The 19,558-nt window shown below is 39.4% G+C and overlaps 1 protein-coding gene across 6 annotated transcripts in view; it reads left to right on the forward strand.

Annotated features, from left to right (window-relative positions):
- NHEJ1 (non-homologous end joining factor 1) overlaps positions 1-19,558 on the forward strand; it is a 135,641-nt gene that overhangs the window by 95,753 nt on the left and 20,330 nt on the right. The window lies entirely within an intron of this gene.

Consider the following 19,558-nt stretch of genomic DNA (forward strand, 5'->3'; position numbering starts at 1 on the left):
TGCAACGTTTATTTTTAATTTTTTTGATGTGGTGATTCTTTCTGTTTGCATTATTGTATTATTGTAAATATTGTTTTCTTGACTTTGCTTACTTCATTCTGCATCAGTTTATGTAGATCATTCCATGCTTCTCTGAATTCATCATTTTCATAATTCTTAAAAGCTCAACAATATTCTGTTGCATTCATATCCAAAACTTGTTTTGTCATTCCCAGTCAATAGGCATCTACTTTTTATCTAGTTATTTGCTAACACAAAAGGTTCTGCTATAAACATTTTGGTGTATTTGGGGACTTTCCTTTTATCAATGACTTTCTTGATGGTATGGGCTTAATAATAGAATTTCTGGGTCATAGGGTATAGCCATTTTAGCCATTTTATTTCAATAATTTCCAATTATTTTCTAGAAGAGCTTCACAGCTCCAACAACAATATATTAATGCACCTCTTTTCTACAAATCTTCCAACATAGATTTTTTTCTATCTTGTGTCATTTTTACAAATGTGCAGCATGTGAGATAACATCTCAGTATTATTTTGATTTGCACTTCTCTTATTATTAGTGATTTGAAGGAGTCTTTCATATGGTTGTTGATAGCTTGTTATTTTCTTTTGAGGATTATTAGTTTTTATCATTTGACCACTTATAGTTGGGAGAATAGTCTTTGGTTGAACATCATAAACTTCATAAACATCATAAACTCCTGTAATCTTCCTCCAAAAGTTTTGGCTTGTCTAAACTTTACCTTATGGGTAACATGCAGGAGTGAAGGAAACACAGCAGCTTCTGGAAAAGCTGGCAGGACCTTTTCTTAGAGCATCCAGAACTTGGTTCTGTCTTTGTCATCCCTCACACCTAACCATGCTTACCCTCTTGTAGGAAGTTTTCCAGAAGGCTGTATGTTCAACATTAATCATTCTTCCTTTTCTAAACCTGTTCCTTTTATTAACCTCACCCCCCCCCCCCCCCACTTTTAGGTGCTAAACTGGAAGCCAGGGCTGTGTTCTTTCTACTGGGTTTCCATTAAGATCAGTGACTCTTAACCTTTTTTTTTTTATATCACGGACTACCTGCTCTCTGAATAATATTTTTAAATGCATAAAATAAGATACAGAAAATTACAAAGGAATCTAGATCTTTTGAAATTCACTCACCCTCCAGAATTTGTCAGTGTATTTCGGGTTAACTTCTGATCTAGAGACATTGGATTTTGCATTAGAGGACCTGAGTTAAAATCCTGAGTCTACTGTCTGCTTCATGTATAACCTAGGACAATTTCATTTTCTTTCTCTGAGCCTGTTTCCTTGGCTGGAAAATGATGTTGGATTAAGATGCACCCTACAGTTCCTTCCATCTCTAGAGCAAAGGTTGATCTTTCATATAGGGTAATGTAGAAAGTACTAGACTGAGATTCAGGAGACTTGGATTTTAGCCTTGGTTCTGCTGTTAAACCCGATGTGGGTAAATCAGTCAGCTAGCTTCTGGGTCCAGTTTCTCATTTCCTAGGTAGTTTCTATGATTCTGGTATCTTTCAGCTCAAAAATTGTATTATTCCATGAAAAAGCATGCGACTGGGTTACATTCTAATTTCCAACTTTACCAGGGATTCATTTGCCATGCCTGGGTCCCTTCCTCTATGTAGACCTTAATTTCTCATCCAAATTAAGGAGCATGAGTACCTGTCTCTAATTCTATAAGGATGAATGAGATCCTTTTTGAAAGAACCTTGAACTACTGACAGAAAAAATGTAGAGGAATATCTTCAAATTAGCCAATTCCTACCTACTTTCTTCACTTGAAATTAGCCTTTTTTAGTTTTTTTCTTCTCAACTTTATGCTAGACTGGAAGGTTGAGTCTCAAGAACTGCAGGCCCAGACCCTCATCAGAGTTAGGCTTTGAGGATCCATTATATCTGCTTCTTGGGCCGAGGTCCTGATGGAGTACCATGTGAGGGGTCAGGCCAAAAGGGCTTGTCCCCTGCTGGCCTTACATTTGCAAGTGGCCCTTGTGGCTAAGGAGAGGCTTGAGTGGTGTGTTCCCCCTCCCTCTATTCCAACACCCCTGTCCCTCCCCTCTCCTTTCCCCTCTTTGCTGCCAGACATAGCCGATCCTAGGGAGAGCACGCTGCTTGTATTGTGAGTTGTCTAGAGACAGAGGGCCCTTGACAGCAGCAAGCGCTTCTTGTGACATCATCTCTGTGGCTTTGGGGGAAAGACTGTGGCTCTGGGTTCTCAAGGGAGGGGGCTGTTTTTCTCTACTTGATCATTCACGTTGGTGCCCGTCTGACTTATAAACTTTAATGGCCAGTTTTAAAGGTTACTGCCATGGGGCACCTTTGTTGCCAGTTTTAGTTTTTTAATTTGGAAACTTTTTTTCTCCTTGTGGTCTTGGGAGGAAAGATTTGGGGCCATTTGGGGCCGGGTACTGGCATTTGTGGGTGAGGATGAGACAGCCCAGCAGCATTCTGGTTCTGGTCCCAACAACTAGAAACCCCAGCACATTATCCAGTTACCCATAGGAGCCCCCAAATCAGTGTAGTGGCAGAAAGAAAGGACTGAGAACTTGGAATAGACAGATGGGAAGAACAACCTGGGCAGAAGGAATAGAAGAAAAATTGGGACTTATTGAGGGTGTTGAAGGGGAATGGTAAGGAATGGTGTCGGGAGTAATGGACCTATTCTGGAGGGAAGGAACCTTTTACCTTCACTGTTTCTCATTTCCCATACCTTTATGATTTGAACCAGAGCTTAACTAAGGAAGGATAAGCTAAGTCACAATGTGAGAAAAGTTTCTTTCAGGAACTAGTGATAGAATTGATAGAACCAAGATGGTGTGTCTGTTAACCACTTCACTATGAGCTAAATTCATGCATAACTGATAGAGGAATCTCATGGGGCCTTGCTACCAAAGGTTATGGTCTTAGCTGTAGTGTCAACCCCAACATATGGCGATCTGGATTACAATGCCCCCTTAATTTTAGTGAGGCACAAGATATACATTTTTCCCCACTTACAGAAATTCTCTGTCTTCCTTAAAGTTAGCTATATTTCCAGAGAAGTCATTGAGACCTCAGTTCTGTTTGTACCCAAAAGATTCACTTTCTAAAACTGTCTGAAATGAAAACTCTGTGGGTTTGAAATGAATGTGACATATTTTGGAAAAGGGACCCTCTAACAGGTCAAGAGTCTTTATGGTTAGAGCTTATGTCTTTGTGGTTAGAGCTTATGTGTATGTTTTTCATATCATGGAAAAGGGACAGGGTGGGAAAATTGGTGGGCAGATGGGTAGACACTAATGAGCAGACATGTGGCCCTTTGTAATGGGTAGATACACCAATCAGCCCACTGACTGGTCAGTCCCCTGACTGCCATCTTGATCAAGTTTGTTCTCCTTAAATGAGCTAGTCAGAGAAGTTGGAGAGGTCTGTAGAGGATTGCCTCTCAGAGCAACCCAGTGGTTGAAGAAGCATTTGGTGCCAGAAAGAGGTAGTCCATTCCATCAGCTGATGGACCAAAGACAGCTTCTATCAGACAATTCTATCTCTCTCTTCTGATTTTCTTCAGTCTTAGGTTCAAATCTTCCCCAGCTATTTTTCCTGGGATATTCAGAACTGGTCTCATTTCTTGTTCCCTGAGCTACAGGGTGGAGGAGGAGGTGTGGGGGTTGGCACGGGGCTGGGCCACAATTAGTGACCTGGAAGCCAGGCTGGGCACCCAGAAGCTATAAATAGCTGGCATGAAACTTTCCCTGAGCGCGGTCACAGCCCAGCCAGACTAGCCGCATTTCAAGTGGTCTGGGTGGGATTTTTTTTTTCCCTGTTAACCATTTGTACATCTGGTTTCCTCCACATTGGTGGGGAGCAGGAGGAGGGAGGATCATGAGAGGAAGCAGAAGGCCTTCATACAGAGAATAACTTCTAGATACTCTTCTGGTATGAGTACTCGGAGACTGTTGGGGTCCTGAGTCTGTTGGGCATGGGGGATAAAGGGTAGACTTTGTGGTTTCATTAAATGGAGATCAGACCTTATGAGAAAGCACAAAGTTTGTAAATTAGAATTATCTTAGAGAGTTTTAGTTCTTTGGTTCATGGGTGGATAAATCTTTAGTGGGGAAATCTTACATAGTGCTACTAAGAGCCTTTGAGTGGTGATTGGGGATTTCCATCTCTGTTCTCCAACACAGCAAAACCAGAATGCCTACTTTTTTGATTTACTTTTCAAACTTGATAATTCCTGCTTTTATGACTTTACGTATACATTCTCATCTCATGGAATACTTCTATTACTTACTTCTAATACAGTGTATGCTATATTGATGAATTTAATTCTTTCAATTCATTAAAACATATAATTGAATGTCTCTCACTGTTCATGAGCTATAGATTCAAAGATGGCAGATTCTTTGCCCTCAAGGAATTTATAGCTTGTACTGGGGGGGGGGATAAGAAATATGTGTGAATATTATAATATAATATAATCCAATATAATAACACACTTAGGGGAAAATATTATTGCGTGAAATTTGACAAGGAAGGGATTACTTTTAATTGGGATAATCATGAAATGGTCTTGCCAGTATTTGGTCTTCAGAGATATGATATGATGTGGTGCAATGAACTTCAGAGATATGATGTGGTGCAATGAAAAAGAAATACTTGCCTGGCAATCAGAAAGTCCAGGTTCAAGCCCATGCTTTGCCACTTACCAACCATATAACTGTATTCAAATTATGGAACTTCCCCGAGTCTTACTTTTTTTGTATGTAAAAATTAGAGAAATAAAATAATCTCTAAGTTCCTTTCCAGTTCTATTTTCTTAGTCTTGTGAGTCTAAGGATTTTGTATGGAATTATATGAAACCACAAAGTCTGCCCTTTATCCCCCATGCCCAACAGACTCAGGACCCCAACAGTCTCCAAGTACTCATACCATAAGAGTATCTAGAAGTTATTCTCTGTATAAAGACCTTCTGCTTCCTCTCGTGATCCTTCCTCCTCCTGCTCCCCACCAGTGTGGAGGAAACCAGATGTACAAATGGTTAACAGGGAAAAAAATAATAATTTTAACCATGGTGCATAGCATATTTAAACATCCTAAAGTGGGAGAGAACACAGTGAAATCAGAAAATTTTAAAAATCATTTTGGCAAAACTATATAGAATGTTTGAAGAGATCATAGATTTTTTTTTTTAAGAATTAAAAGGAGGGGCAGCTAGGTGGCATAGTGGATCAAGCACCGGCCCTGGAGTCAGGAGTACCTGGATTCAAATCTGGTCTCAGACACTTAATAATTACCTAGCTGTGTGGCCTTGGGCAAGCCACTTAACCCCATTTGCCTTGCAAACCCCCCCCCCAAAAAAAAAGAACTAAAAGAAGGTCAAAGCTTATCTAGTTTAACCCTCTCATTTTTTAAATTAAATTTTATTATTTTATTATTTGTAAGTTTTCTTTTTTTCTTCTAACCACCTTCTCTCCACCATGCCCTCCCCCCCCACCCCAGTCCCTACAGAGAAAACCCTTGTAACAAATTTGCAAGGTCAAGAAAAACAAATTCCTATATTGGCCATATCCAAGAATATTTGTCTTATTATGAATATTTAATCATATCTTTGTTAGAAGGCAGATAGTAGACATCACTGATTCTGTGGAATTGCTATTGACCATTTCATAGATCAGAGATCTTAAATCTTTCACAGTTGTTTTTACAATATTGTTTTTATAGTATGAAGTGTTCTCCTAATTCTATTTCCTTTTACTCTTTATTATTTCATATGAGTTTTCTCAAGTTCCTCTGAAACTCCCTTTTTCTTTATTGATTTTCAAAATACAGTATTACCATTATATTCACATGTCATTCAACCATTTCCCAGTTGATAGGCACCCTCTTTGTATCTAATTCTTTACCACTATAAAAAGGCCTGCTATAATTTTTTTAATGAATATGAACTCTTCTCTTTCTTTGATCACTTTAAGGTATAGGCCTAATAGTGCCAGACCCATCATTTTATAACTAAGGAAACTGAGACTCAGAGAAGCTTGCCTAAATCTTTTCCAGAGTCATACTGCTAGTAAGAGTAAGAATAAAGAATCAGAATTTGAACCTAGGTCTTGCTGAATCCGAGTTCAGCATAGTAGAGATAGGATACCATACTATAGTGGACAGTAGTATGTGGGTCCTTGGATACTAGACTAAGGAGTTTGTATTTTATTCACTACATAATGACGAACCACTAGAGGTTCTGAGTAGGTAAGTGATAGGATCAGATTGTATATTTGAAAGATTACTTTGGCAAGTGTAGAACAGAGTAAGAAATTGAGTTAGGCATGCCATTCAAGAGTTATAGTGCAGGTGAGAAAATTATAGAGGCAGATTTCAATGGGGGAAGGGAAAGAAGGGTGTGAGGAGTATTTTAGAGGTAGAATATGTAAGACTTGGGTGGGGTCCTGATGTTGAAGCTTTAAGCTTAGCAAAAAAAGGAGGAAAGCTTTTGAGGTGATTTTTTGTAAATTGTTGGAAGTTCAGGACTTAGAACTCAAAAAAGGATGGGACAAGGCAGGATATGTAGATTTGTGAATTAGCTGCATGGGGGTAATAATGTAAACTTAAAAGGAAAGGGACAGGGGCGGCTAGGTGGCGCAATGGATGGAGCATCGGCCCTGGAGTCAGGAGTACCTGAATTCAAATCCGGCCTCAGACGATTAATAATTACCTAGCTGTGTGGCCTTGGGAAAGCCACTTAACCACATTTGCCTTGGAAAAATCTAAAAATAAAAAAATTTTAAAAAAAGGAAAGGGACAAATGCAAAGCCCTAGGGGAGGGCAGTTTGTCAAAACTATATAGAATGTTTGAAGAGATCATAGATTTTAAAGAGATCATAGATTTTTTAAGAATTAAAAGAAGGTCAAAGCTTATCTAGTTTAACACTAGTTTAACATCTAGTTTAACTTTAAGAAGTAGCAAGAGGAGCCAAAGAAGTAAATCAAGAAGATGCTGTCAGAAAAATAAGAGAATAAGAAGACATCATCAAGGAAAGCAAGGAGAAGGAAACTCAAAGGAGAAAGGGGAGTGATTAGTGATGCCACACTGCAGAAAAATCAAGAGGGGATAAGGAGGACTCTTTGAAGATTGCTTCTATAAGTGTTCTCCAGTTATTTCACATGTGTGTGCTAAGACAGGGACCTGTTTTTAGTGTTTGCACCACTTTATACAACAAACATTAAGATCTAATGTATTCAGGTCACTCTTGTCACATGGGCCCACAAATAAAGAAAATTAAAAGGCCCTCAAGGCACTCACCTTCATTGAGAAAATGTCACATGCAAAAAAGATGCTTATGTTTTTAAATTTTTGAAAATTTAAGACAATGGGTTTAAATGACTTGCACAAGGTCACACAACTAGGCAATTGTTAAGTGTCTCAGGTCATACTGAAACTCAGGTCCTCCTGACTTCAGGTGCTCTATCTACTGTGTCATCTACTATCATACATTTCTTTAATGATATCCTTTATTCCACTTATTATGGCCAAACATCATGCTAAAAATATCACGTTGTCAAACACCTTCACTGAGGATGAATATGGCCTGAAGGTCAGCTACTGCACTGTTGGCAAATTCTTTGACTTGAAAAGGCTACCAGCCATGACTAAAGTGGAGGGAGTGTCAGTGCATGATCTTCTGTTTGCAGATGATTGTGCCCTCAATACAGCCTCTGAAGCTGAGATGGCAGCAAAATTCTCTGCTGCTTGTGCTGATTTTGCCCTGATAATGAACACCAAGAAAATACAGGTGATCCATTAACCAGCACTACACCATCCATATGTAGAACCATTGGTTACAGCAAATGGAGAAGCTTTGAGTATTGTGGACAAGTTCACTTCCCTCAGCAGTGTCTTTTCCAAGGGGGTACATGTTGACAATGAGGTTGACACTTTCATTGCCAGACTAGATCAGTATTTTGGAGGCTCCAAATGAAAGTATTGAAGGGAAGTATTAGACTGGCTACCAAACTGAAGTCTACAGGGACATTGTGCTGATCTCATTGCTACATGCCTGTGAAACTTGGACTGTCCATCAGCACCATGCCAGGAAAATGAATTGCTTCCATTTAAATTGTCTTAGAAAGATTCTGAAGATCACTTGGCAGGAGAAGATACCAGACACTGAGGTCCTTTCTTGAGCTAAACTGCCTAATATTCCAATTTTACTACAGAGAGTTCAACTATGATGGGCTGGACACATTAGAATACCAGAAAAAAATTACCAAAAAGAATATTTTATGGAAAACACACAGGACTCAGAAGGGGACAGAAGAAGTGAAACCAGGATACCCTGAATGTTTCTCAAGAACTTTGGAGTTGATTGTATAGCATGGGAGACACTGGCACAGAACCACCCAGCATGGCGTGCCCTCATCAGAGAGGGGGCAGTGTTCTATGAGGAAGCAGCTTAAAGGAAATGTGACATACGTAAGTGTAGAGCAACCACCCCAGGTGTTCACATGGATTATTTGTGCCCAACCTGTGGTAGAGCATTCAGGGCTTATATTGGGCTGATCAACCACAGTCAGACACACTGTAATGTGTCCCAAACATAGTGATGTCATTTTGGTCTTCTTCAATAATGAAGGACAAAAATCAACTGTTCCACTTATAATGTAGCTTATATATAATGTCTTTTGTCCCTTGAGTGACTCATTTTCTTTTTTTTCCTAATTTTTAAAAATTTTGAACTTCATTTTAAAAACATCAAATAAAATGGGTATTTCCCCATACACAGTAGGATATATAAAGATTGTATGTGAAACCTACAACTGTAAATCTCTGGGCAGCTAAATGGCACAGTGGCTAGAGCATCAGTCCTGGAGACAGAAGGTTCTGAGTTCAAATCCAGCCTCAGACATTTAATAGTTACCTAGCTGTGTGACCTTGGGGGAGTCACTTAAATTCATTGCCTTGTCCCCACCCCCCCAAAAAAGAAACCCCCTGCAAATCTCTATGTATAGCATGTTTTTCTTTTCAAGTATCTAAGTTCATCTTAAGGCTTTCAAAACTGTCATGTTTGTCTGATTTTTTTTCTGACCTTTGTCCTATTCTCTGTTTTGTTTTGTTTTTTAAGATACCTCAGTGACCTTCTTTCCTTCCTTCCCTTCCTTCCCTCCCTTCCTAACTTCTTTCCTTCCTCTGCTTCTCTCTCTGTCTCTCCCTCTCTCATCCTCTCCTACCCCCCCCTTAAAGTTGTTTTCCTTTATATTGCTGTTATTGAATAAATTGTTCTCTTGACTCTACTCATGTCATTCTTCCTCAGTTCAGGTGTTTTTTTCCATACTTTCCCTGAAGTCATTCATTTCATCATTTCTTAGGTTACAATACAATAGTATTGCTTTATATTTGTAAACCATAATTTCTTTAGCAATATCCCAATAGATTGGCAACTCTCAGTTTCTAGTTCCTTGATCCAAAAAGACCTACCATAAATAATTTTGCATATATTGAACCCTTTCCTCTTTCTAGGAGGTGATACTTATTTTTACTTCTTTGGAGACTATACTATTCCACTGCTCAACACCACCTATTAGTATTAACAAAATACCGTTATTAAGATGATGGATCTTGGGATCATTAAAAGAAATTTGAAATTTCCCAAAGGCATTTTAAGTTACTTTTCTATTTCCTATTCAATTCTGGGCCTGACCCATTGTCTATATATATAATATCTGGTCAAATTAATTGAACTCTGTAGATTGCCTGTCAAACTGTATGTCAGAATATTGACAATAAACATTTTTCATCTATTTGTTTTTTTCCTATATAAATAGTCAGACAAAACTCTTTTGAATGGTTTTAGAACTCATTTAGAGGTTCTGTAGTATTCTGGTACTGATGCATTTGAATTATGTCATCCTCATCTGGATCTGGACATGTATCTGGAGGACCTCATCATATATCAGGGAATTGCTCTTCAACCTTAATTGTCTATTGTAATTCCTCCATAACTGTAGCAAATACTTTGGAAAGCATATGTTCTCTTGTTAGGGGTTTTTGCCTGATATTTATGTTCAGGAGATTATCAAATAAGGTCATCTTTGTTGATAGAACTTTCAGGAATCTTGTATAATCTTGATTTAACCCACACAGATGACTTCTAGATCTATATATTTGATCTTATTTGATCTAGGCCTTACTCAGTGTAGTCCATGCAGTTTGATATTCATGGACCATATTGAACAAATTTTTGAAGATAGGATGAAAAGGATACAATTGCTGATTAAGTTTAAATAAAATCCCACTCTAGGGGCGGCTAGGTGGTGCAGTGGATAAAGCACCGGACCTGGAGTCAGGAGTACCTGGGTTCAAATCTGGTCTCAGACACTTAATAATTACCTAGCCGTGTGGCCTTGGGCAAAGCTACTTAACCCCATTTGCCTTACAAAAAAAAAAAAACCTAAAAAAAATAAAATCTCACTCCCTCTATGTATTGAACATTGTAATGGTTAATGCTAGATCAAAAAAGGTATTTCTTCAGGGAAATGAAAATTCTGCTAAAAGCTCTGATATTAATTCCCTTGAGCTGCATCTTTTAAGCCTCCAGTAGCAATGAAGCCAGATGGCTTCCCCTTAAAGACCAGCCCAACCATCAGCCAATAAAATAGCTGCTACTACTGCCACAAGCCCTGTCTTTTCACTGGAGTTCCAGTTCTGTACTTCCAACCACTTGTGTAGCATCACTTGAGTATGCCAATGACATCTTCAACCCAGTGTGTCCAAAACCAGATTATCATCTTTCCCCAAACCTTTTTTTCTTCCTCTTATTTTAATATGTTTAAAAAAATTTTATTCAGAATTTATCTCTTCTCCCTAAAGAACATTTCTGTAAACTAAGCAGAACACAAAAAGAGGATTCTATGAACTTTCATTTCATACTACTTGCTTTTTTGGGGGGTGGGGGTATCTTACCCTCTTTTGGGGGGGCAAGGCAACAGGGTTAAGTGACTTGTACAAGGTCACACAGCTAGGTATTTATTAAGTATCTGAGGTTGGTTGAACTCAGGTCCTCCTAACTCCAGGGTCAGTACTCTATGACCTCTGTGCCACCTACCTGCCCTCTACTTGCTTTTCTTTATGTTTAATATTTATTTATTCTCATTTTGTACAAATAATTTTTTATACATTAATAAAATATTCTTGTTTAAGAGTAAACAATATACCCCCTCACCCTCAAAAATATAGACTCGCTTGAGCGATAAAGTAAAGGGGAGAGAAAAAATAAAATAAAAAAAATAGTAATAATTGTAGGTATGGCCAGATGGCACAATGGATGGAGCACCAGCCCTGGAGCCAGGAGCACCCAAGCTCATATCCAGCCCCACACACCCAACAATCACCCACCCGTGTGACATGTAAGCCACCCCAACCCCACTGCCCTGCAAAAACCAAAAAAAAAAAAAAACAGAAAAAGACCCAAAATAAAATAAAATAGTAATAATAGTAGGGGTGGCTGGATGGCAGATAGAGCACTGGCCCTTGAGCCAGGAGCACCCGGGTCCAAATCCGGCCTCAGACACCCAACAATCACCCTGCTATGCGGCCCCAGGCAGGCCACCCAGCCCTATTTGCCCTGCCCCGCAAAAAACAATGATAATAATAATAATAATAATAATAATAATAATAATAATAATAAATGTGCTTGAGTCTTTGTTCCAACACCAACAACTCTGTCATGGGTGGATCACATTCTTCATGATAAGTCCATCGCAAAAGTTACTTCCATATTTTTCCACCGTTGCCGTTGCTGATCACAACTCCCTCCTTTCGTATTTCTCCACTACCATGTACTATATTTTCTCTCTCCTTTCACTCTGACTTTGCTGTAGGGTAGCTGAGTGGCACAGCAGACAGATCCCTAGCCCTGGGGCCAAGAGGCCTCGAGCACCCCTACCACCCCTTAGGCCCAGCATCCATCTGGCCCTATGGTCCCAGACAGTCCATCCAATCACAGCCCTTTGCAAGAAGTAAAAAAGAAAATGTGTTATATCTGACCACTCCCCCCCCCCATGGTCCATCCTCTCCTCCATCACTCACATCCCCCCCGGCCCCCCCTTCTTACTCCAGATGCCTATACCCCATTGAGTGTATATGCTGTTTCCTCTCCTAGCCACCTCTGATGAGAGCAAAGGTTCCCTCATTCCCCCCTTGCCTCTCCCTTTCCACATCATTGCAATAGCTCATTGTAATAAAGAAAAATCTTATTATATGAAATATCTTGGCCTATTCCCCCTCTCCTTTTTCTTTCTCCCATTACATTTCCCTTTTTTTCTATTGACTCCATTTTTACACCATATATTATCTTTGAATTCAGCTTTCTCCTGTGCTTCAACTATAAAAGCTCCCTCTACCTGCTCTATTAACTAAGAAGGTTGATATGAGTATTATCAGTGTCATTTTTCTATGCAGGAATACATGCAGTTCATCATCATTAAGTCCCTCATATTTTCCCCTTCTCCTCCAATCTCCATGCTTCACCTGAGTCCTATATCTGAAGATCAAACCTTCTGTTCAGCTCTGGCCATTCCAACAGGAACATTTGAAATTCCCCTGGTTCATTGTAAGTCCATGTTTTTCCCTGGAAGAGGACATTCAGCCTTGCTGGGTAGTTCATTCTTGGCTGCATTCTAAGCTCTTTTGCCTTCCAGTATATATTATATTCCAAGCCCTACGAGCTTCCAATGTAGCTGCTGCTAAGTCCTGTGTGATCCTGACTGCAGCTCCACGATATTTGAATTGTGCCCTTCTGGTTGCTTGTAATATTTTCTCTTTGACTTGGGAGTTCTGGAACTTGGCTATAATATTCCTAGGGGTTGGTTTTTTGGGATCTCTTTCTCAGGGGGATCGGTGGATTCTCTCCATTTCTATTTTGCCCTCTGGATCGGTGGATTCTCTCCATTTCTATTTTGCCCTCTGCTTCTAAGATATCAGGGCAATTTTCCTTTAGCAATTCTTTGAAAATGATATCAAGGCTCTTTTCCTGATCATGACTTTCAGGTATTCCAATAATTTTTAAATTATCTTTCCTAAATCAGTTTTCCATATCAGTTGTTTTTTCAATGAGGTGTTTCACATTTTCTTCTAATTTTTCATTTTTTTTGGTTTTGAAGTAATGAGTCCTGATTTCTCATAAATTCATTAATCTCCCTGAGTTCTATTCTTTGTCTGATGGATTTGTTTTCCTCAGAGAGCTTTCTTATCTCTTTTTCCATCTGGCCAATTTTGCTTTTTAAAGCATTCTTCTCCTCAGTAACTTTTTGAACTGTTTTATCCATTTGACCTAAGCTGGTTTTTAGCATGCTATTTTCTTCAGCATTTTTTTGGATTTCCTTGACTAGGCTGCTGACTTCATTTTCATGTTTTTCCTGCATCTCTCTCATTTCTTTTCCCAGTTTTTCTTCTAAGTCCCTCATTTGATTTTCAAAGTCTTTTTTGAACGTTGTCATAGCCTGATCCCAATTTCTGTTTTTCTTGGAGTCTTTAGATGCAGGAGCTTGTGTTTCCTCATCTTCAGACTGAGCATATTGATCCTTCTTGGGATCATAGATAATGTATTTCTCAATGGTGTTCCTCTTTTTTCTCTGCTTGCTCATTTTCCCAGCCTGAGCCTGTTTTGGGGGGTACTTCCTGAGTTTTTGGGACACTCCCACAAGGGTCTCAGTGTGTGAGGCTCTGTCCTCCCTCCTGGTCTGTGAATGACCATATGTGCTCCCCCCCCCCACGGGGCTGAGGTGGAGGGGGCCCCTGCTGTTCTATGGGGGGGCTGAATGTGTTCAGAGCCCCAACATCCTGTTCCAGGGGCAGAGGACAGAGGACAGAGCTCTGCAGTCTCTCTTCACTCTCCTCCCTCAGCTCAATGGGCTCATGCCCTGGGGGCTCCTGCTTACTGGCTCTGCCTGCTTATGTTTCCTGGATCTGGAATGCAGTGGCCATGCTGCTTGCTGTGTGCCCTGAGGGCTGGACTTCACATGCTCGCTCTGGCAGAGGTCCCCCCCCCCCGTTCCCCCAATTTGTGCCCGGTGTTCCCCGGGGTATAGCTCAGGAAACTCCCCTGCTGCTATGAGCCATGGTTCCCAGCACCCTGGGGCTGCCTCCGGGAAGCTGAAGTTATTTTGCTCTGGTGGGCCACCCCTCTGGGGGGCTGCCCCTCCAACCCCAGGGAGCAGAGCCTTTCTGCTCTTTTCCAAGTTACCTTGAGTAGAAGTGCCTCACTGGGTCCCTCTGTGGGTTCTGTCTCTCAAAAATTTAAAGTCCTTAGTTTCGAAGATTTATGAGAGAGCACCTAAGACACATTCCACTCTTGTTGCCCTCTTGGCTCTGCCCCCTCTACTTGCTTTTTTAAAAAAAAAATACCATTTTACCTATTACTTTAAAAATTGCCCTTATTGCCTCTGTTTCCTTCATTTCTCTTCTCTGCATTAAAAAAATCTGATTTCAATAGACCTCTTATTTGGGATTAATGTTATAACTCTTTGTTCTCCTTAATCAAGAGAAAGGGGTAAAATGCTTTGTAATAAATGAATATAGTGAAATAAAATTAATCTATACAGTGCCCATGTCCACAAATGCCTCACCTCCACAGTCCATTTCACTTATATGCCATAATTTTTTCATTCATTTCCAAATTCTCTTGGTTTTCAGAAACTTGTCTGAAAAGGAGGGAGAAAAGATCATTAGATTTTGTCATTAAAAGAGTATTTGAAACTCTGGAGAGAACAGTTTCAGTTTAGTAGTGAGGTCAGAAACCAGGTGGAAGCAAGAAGAGCGTGGGGACAGCTTTTCCTAGGAGTTTTGACAATGAAAATATGAAGAGCTATATAATTCAAAGCTTGAAGAAATGATTGCATTTAGTGAGTATTTTAAGACAGATGAGTCTATTTGTAGACTGTACAAAAGAAACTAAATATTGGGAATGGGGAGATGATCATGAGGCATTTGATGGAGGGAATGTGAAGGAATGGAATTGAGGATATGTGTATTGAACTTTGTGAGGAAAGACACTTCTTTATCAGACAGTGGAAGAATGAGAGAATGGGATATAATATCAAGGTCTTTTGAGATGAGAAGAGGGAAAATGGGATTTTGTGTAAAAGACCTTTTTTCTCAGTAAAGTGTGTGGCAAGATCCTCAGCTGAGAGGATGTTGGGCTGGTGATCCTTGAAGAAAGAAGGCAAAATCTGAAACAGTATCTGTGAGAAGCAGCAAAAAAGAGTGAAAGGATTGCTTTGCTACAATAAAGGTTCTGGTACTGAAGAGCATCCTGTGGAAAGAAGCATAGAGTTGGAGCACTTGTTGGATTAGAAAAGACTGACCTCTTATATCTTGTCTCAGATGGTTCAGGGAAGCTAGAAGGCAAAGGTAGTGCTGAAAAGAGAGGATGATTGGGTGGAATCTCACACTCTTGTGCCCATTGATAGTGAAGAGAAATTGCAGGTTCCAGACAGGAACCTCAGGTTCAGGTGCAGCTCCCTCCTCTTTCTTCTCTAGTGACTTCAAGAAATCTCTGAGGCAACCCAGACAAAATCTTTGTATCTTCTACTCATGACGGCGTTTTCTGGATGAAGAACTCCAAACCCAGCGTTTGGGAGGGCCACAGCGTATAAGTTGCTAGAATTAGTGGAAGACTCAGATACAACTGAAGTGCAATTTAATGGAGTCTGGTTTATATGACAGGTGGTAAATGAGATGATCTGGGATGCACTGTAGGTGGCAACGGATTGCTTCACATTCAGATGCCCTAAAATAATGGGGTACTCCTATACAGAGTATTGTTTGGTTCCCTTGGTTCCACCTTTAGCCCCAAGAATACCAGAGTACCAAAGCATAGCCTAACCTTTATCAATGCCTTCAAGATCCTCAGCAGCAGCACCTTCTTTGTCCCTTTGTTTGACGTTCACTATGCAGGGATCTGGTGTGGGACGAAGTGGTCATGAGGCTATACTTCCTTCAAAAGACCCAGCAGCTGTGGGGTAGACACAGGGGGAACTTAGTACAGGTTTGTTGAATGATAGACTTTTATTTTCTAAAGTAGTTTTTATTATAAACTTGCTAGTTAACAACTAATATGAGTATTTTCATTTACAAAGATGGACAGAAAAAAGATTTAATGTGTAATGATGAATCTTCCATCTATAGTTCGGTTTCAAAATTTACATCTGATTTAACATGGTGGTACTAATATTGTCCTTTTTGTTCGTGTCCTCTTCTAACTTCTTTTTGTTCTCCCTCTTCTTTATATCCTTCCTTCCTCTTTTTCTCTTTTGTCTTCTCTTTTTTCTTTCTTTCTCTTTCATCAAAACTATGTCACTCCCCTCTTCTCCAAGTAAAAACCCTCCCTTGAAATAAGTTTATTCATTTGAATCAAATTTGTGTTGCTTTGGTCACATGTAAAAATGCATTCCTCATTCTGCTCTTCTAGTCCATCACTATTCTACTAAGAGATGGGAAGCCAGTTTTCTTAGAATCCATCCCTTTTGTCCTTTCTTGTAGTACAATTCTATTAACTTCATTGTTCTGTAATTCATTTAGAAATTCAACTGATGGACATTCACTTTGTTTGTAGTTGTTTGCTACTCCAAAGAATATTGCTATAAATATTTCTGTACCCATGGGTCCTTTCCCTGTCTTTTATCACTTTGGAGAATAAGCCTGGACCTAGAGATGTACACAGTTTAGTGACTTTGGGGACATAATTGTAGATGGGAACTCCTTCACAGATTTATACTGTCTCCAGGTACCTCTCCTCTCACAGGTCCTCCGTCAATTGGCATTTCCCCCTTCTTTATCTTTATTGCTAATCTCATGGGTATGAAATAGACCCTCAGAGTTGCTTTAATTTTCATTTTTCTTATTATTAATTTGGAGCATTTTCAAATTCTTACTAATATCAGCTGCTTGCATTTTAAAAAGTGCTTTCATGTGTGTTTATTTCCTTAATTAATAAATGAAGTAAAGATTCTGGGTGTCAGATGACTCTTCCCTCCAGAAAGCATTAAACCCATTTTGACTTTATACCTCTGGCACTTAACCATGTTAAGTAAGATTTAATACAAAACTTAATAGGCAGCAAGATAGAACACTGAAGTTCCTAGCAAGGTTTTTGTTTGAATTTACTGGGTGTTGGAATTCCAGGGATGCTTCTTTTGATTTTGTTGTCTCTATTTTTCCTTTGCCTTTTTTATTCAGATTCTCTTAGGTTGTAGGATCATTCTATTTTTTTGACATTGCTTTGCACATGGAATATCCTCATAGTTATATTTTTTGTGGTAGTTAAAGGGCTAGAACTCCTTATATTCATCAACTTATCTTTGTCAGAGGTTAATTGTGACAGATTTCAAGTATACTTAATAGAGTCCTCCTTTAATGTTTAATTGTAGTATGGAAGAGAAAATGCAATCATCTATTTGTAGACATACTATGCAAGATATAGGACCTTGCCTTTCTTAACTGAAGGTGATGTGATTGTTGGTAGCTGATTTACCATCTTTGTTCTTCCCTTTCTAAAGAACTTTTGGGTACATATAGATATCCATGGCATTTTGCTTTATTCCAAGGAAGAATAGTGTTTCTCTTAAGAGGCCTTTTCATTGAACTTTGATCTTTCTTCCCTTTGTTTCATTCGTTCTTCCTACTTTTAGCCTCTTAAACCAGGCTAAACAATTCCTCCCCTCTTGCTTGTTTACTCTCTTCCAATGTTAACAGAAAGTTATCATGTCTAGCCTCAGACGTCATTTTGCCTAGCTGTCCAACTCAAGCCCTAATCTCCCATTGCTTCCTCCTCCCCACAATGAACACCCCTCTCCTCCAATCAGTTTTATTCTTCTTCTTGAAGCTCCCTACAATTTATCTTTACAATATGGGTGCCAAAGGACTCAATAGGGAACACAAGATTCCAGCGTGATCTCCTTGGAGAGAGAGAGAGAGAGAGAGAGAGAGAGAGAGAGAGAGAGAGAGAGAGAGAGAGAGAGAGACCCAAGACAAAAACACACTTCCAAGATCGGGGAGTCATCCTGTCCTTGACTTTCATTCTGTTCTAGGGTTCTCAACTGGTGCCACTTGCTATCACACTTTTCCCTGCTGCTTTTCTAATCTTTTGGCTCTGTCCTGACTCTTTCCTCTCTGGTCTTGCCACCTGAATCTTCATTTCAATTCAGTAAGCACCAATTGCCTACTGTGTGCAAGTTGTGGTGATACAAAGACAGAAAGAGGCACTGCTCTCAGGGAACTCCCATTCTACCAATGGAGAGTGAAGAAGGGTCAGCCTTCGTAGCATGAACAGGTGTTTGATGGAGCAATGAACCTAGGTCATATTGATGTTCCTAAAGTTACTATGTTACTACCCAGCAGCTAGGTGGTGCAGTGGATAGAACATTGACCTTGCATTCAGGAAGAGGTGAGTTCAAATCTGGCCTCAGACACTTGACTCTAACTATCTGAGTGACCTTAGACAAGTCACTTAACCCGATTGTCTCACATTCAGGGCCATCTCCAGTTGTCCTGATTCATATCTGGCCACTGGACCCAGATGGTTCTGGAGGGGAAAGTGAGGCTGGTGACTTAGCACAGCACCCCCTCACTCAAATCCAATTTGTGTGTTTGTCATAGTTTCATGAATATTGTGGTCTTGTTCAAAAACGAAGGCCAAACATTATATTGCTACCTGAGCCTGATGTGCCTTCTCAATAACTGATTAAAGATCAATTTGTGATCTATATTTAGTGTTTATTTATTGTTTGAAAACTGATCTATATTTGGTAAAAATAGAACTCTATTACTTCAAATATATCCTGATGTTCCTTCTCAATAATTGATCAAAGATCAATTTGTGATCTATGTTTGGTGTGAATGGAACTCTATTATTTTATGAATTTGGGTATTCCTTTACTGCTATGTTCTCTGTAGAGAATTTTTGAAAGTTTCTGTGGCTGAAAAATTAATCATCCTGCATCCAAAGTGGTGATGGAACCCTTCTGAACTTAACCAGGCATTTTCTCATGTCAGTCCATCATGTGACTCATTTTTAAAAATATATTTTATTGGTGTTTCTTCATTTTTTACATCACCAAATTTCCCCCCCCCCCACTCTCTTCCCCCCCTCTCCTTCTCATCACATTTAACAAATAATATTTTACAAAACAAGTAAGAAAAATAAGAGAAAACAGCCAAATTACCAGTATGCCCAAAAGATCTGAAAATAAGTTCAAATCCACCGACCTCCCAACTACTTAAAGAAAATGGATTGGGGTATTTTACATGTTTGTTCTTTGTAATTTTAGTTCACTTTTTTGATATTTTTTGTAATTTTTTCCATTTACAACACTATATATATATATTCCTGGCTCTCTTTGCTCTATATCTCTTTGCATAGTTTCATATTAATCTTCCATGATTCATATCTGCCATTTCTTATAGCATAGTGATATTCCATTATATTCATGTACCACAGTTTGTTTAGCCATTATCTATCAAAGACTGTCTATTTCTTATCCAATTCGTTACTATCACAGAAATGCTGTT

The sequence above is a fragment of the Macrotis lagotis genome, chromosome 6 (genome assembly GCF_037893015.1).
Source record: "Macrotis lagotis isolate mMagLag1 chromosome 6, bilby.v1.9.chrom.fasta, whole genome shotgun sequence".
NCBI lineage: Eukaryota > Metazoa > Chordata > Mammalia > Peramelemorphia > Peramelidae > Macrotis > Macrotis lagotis.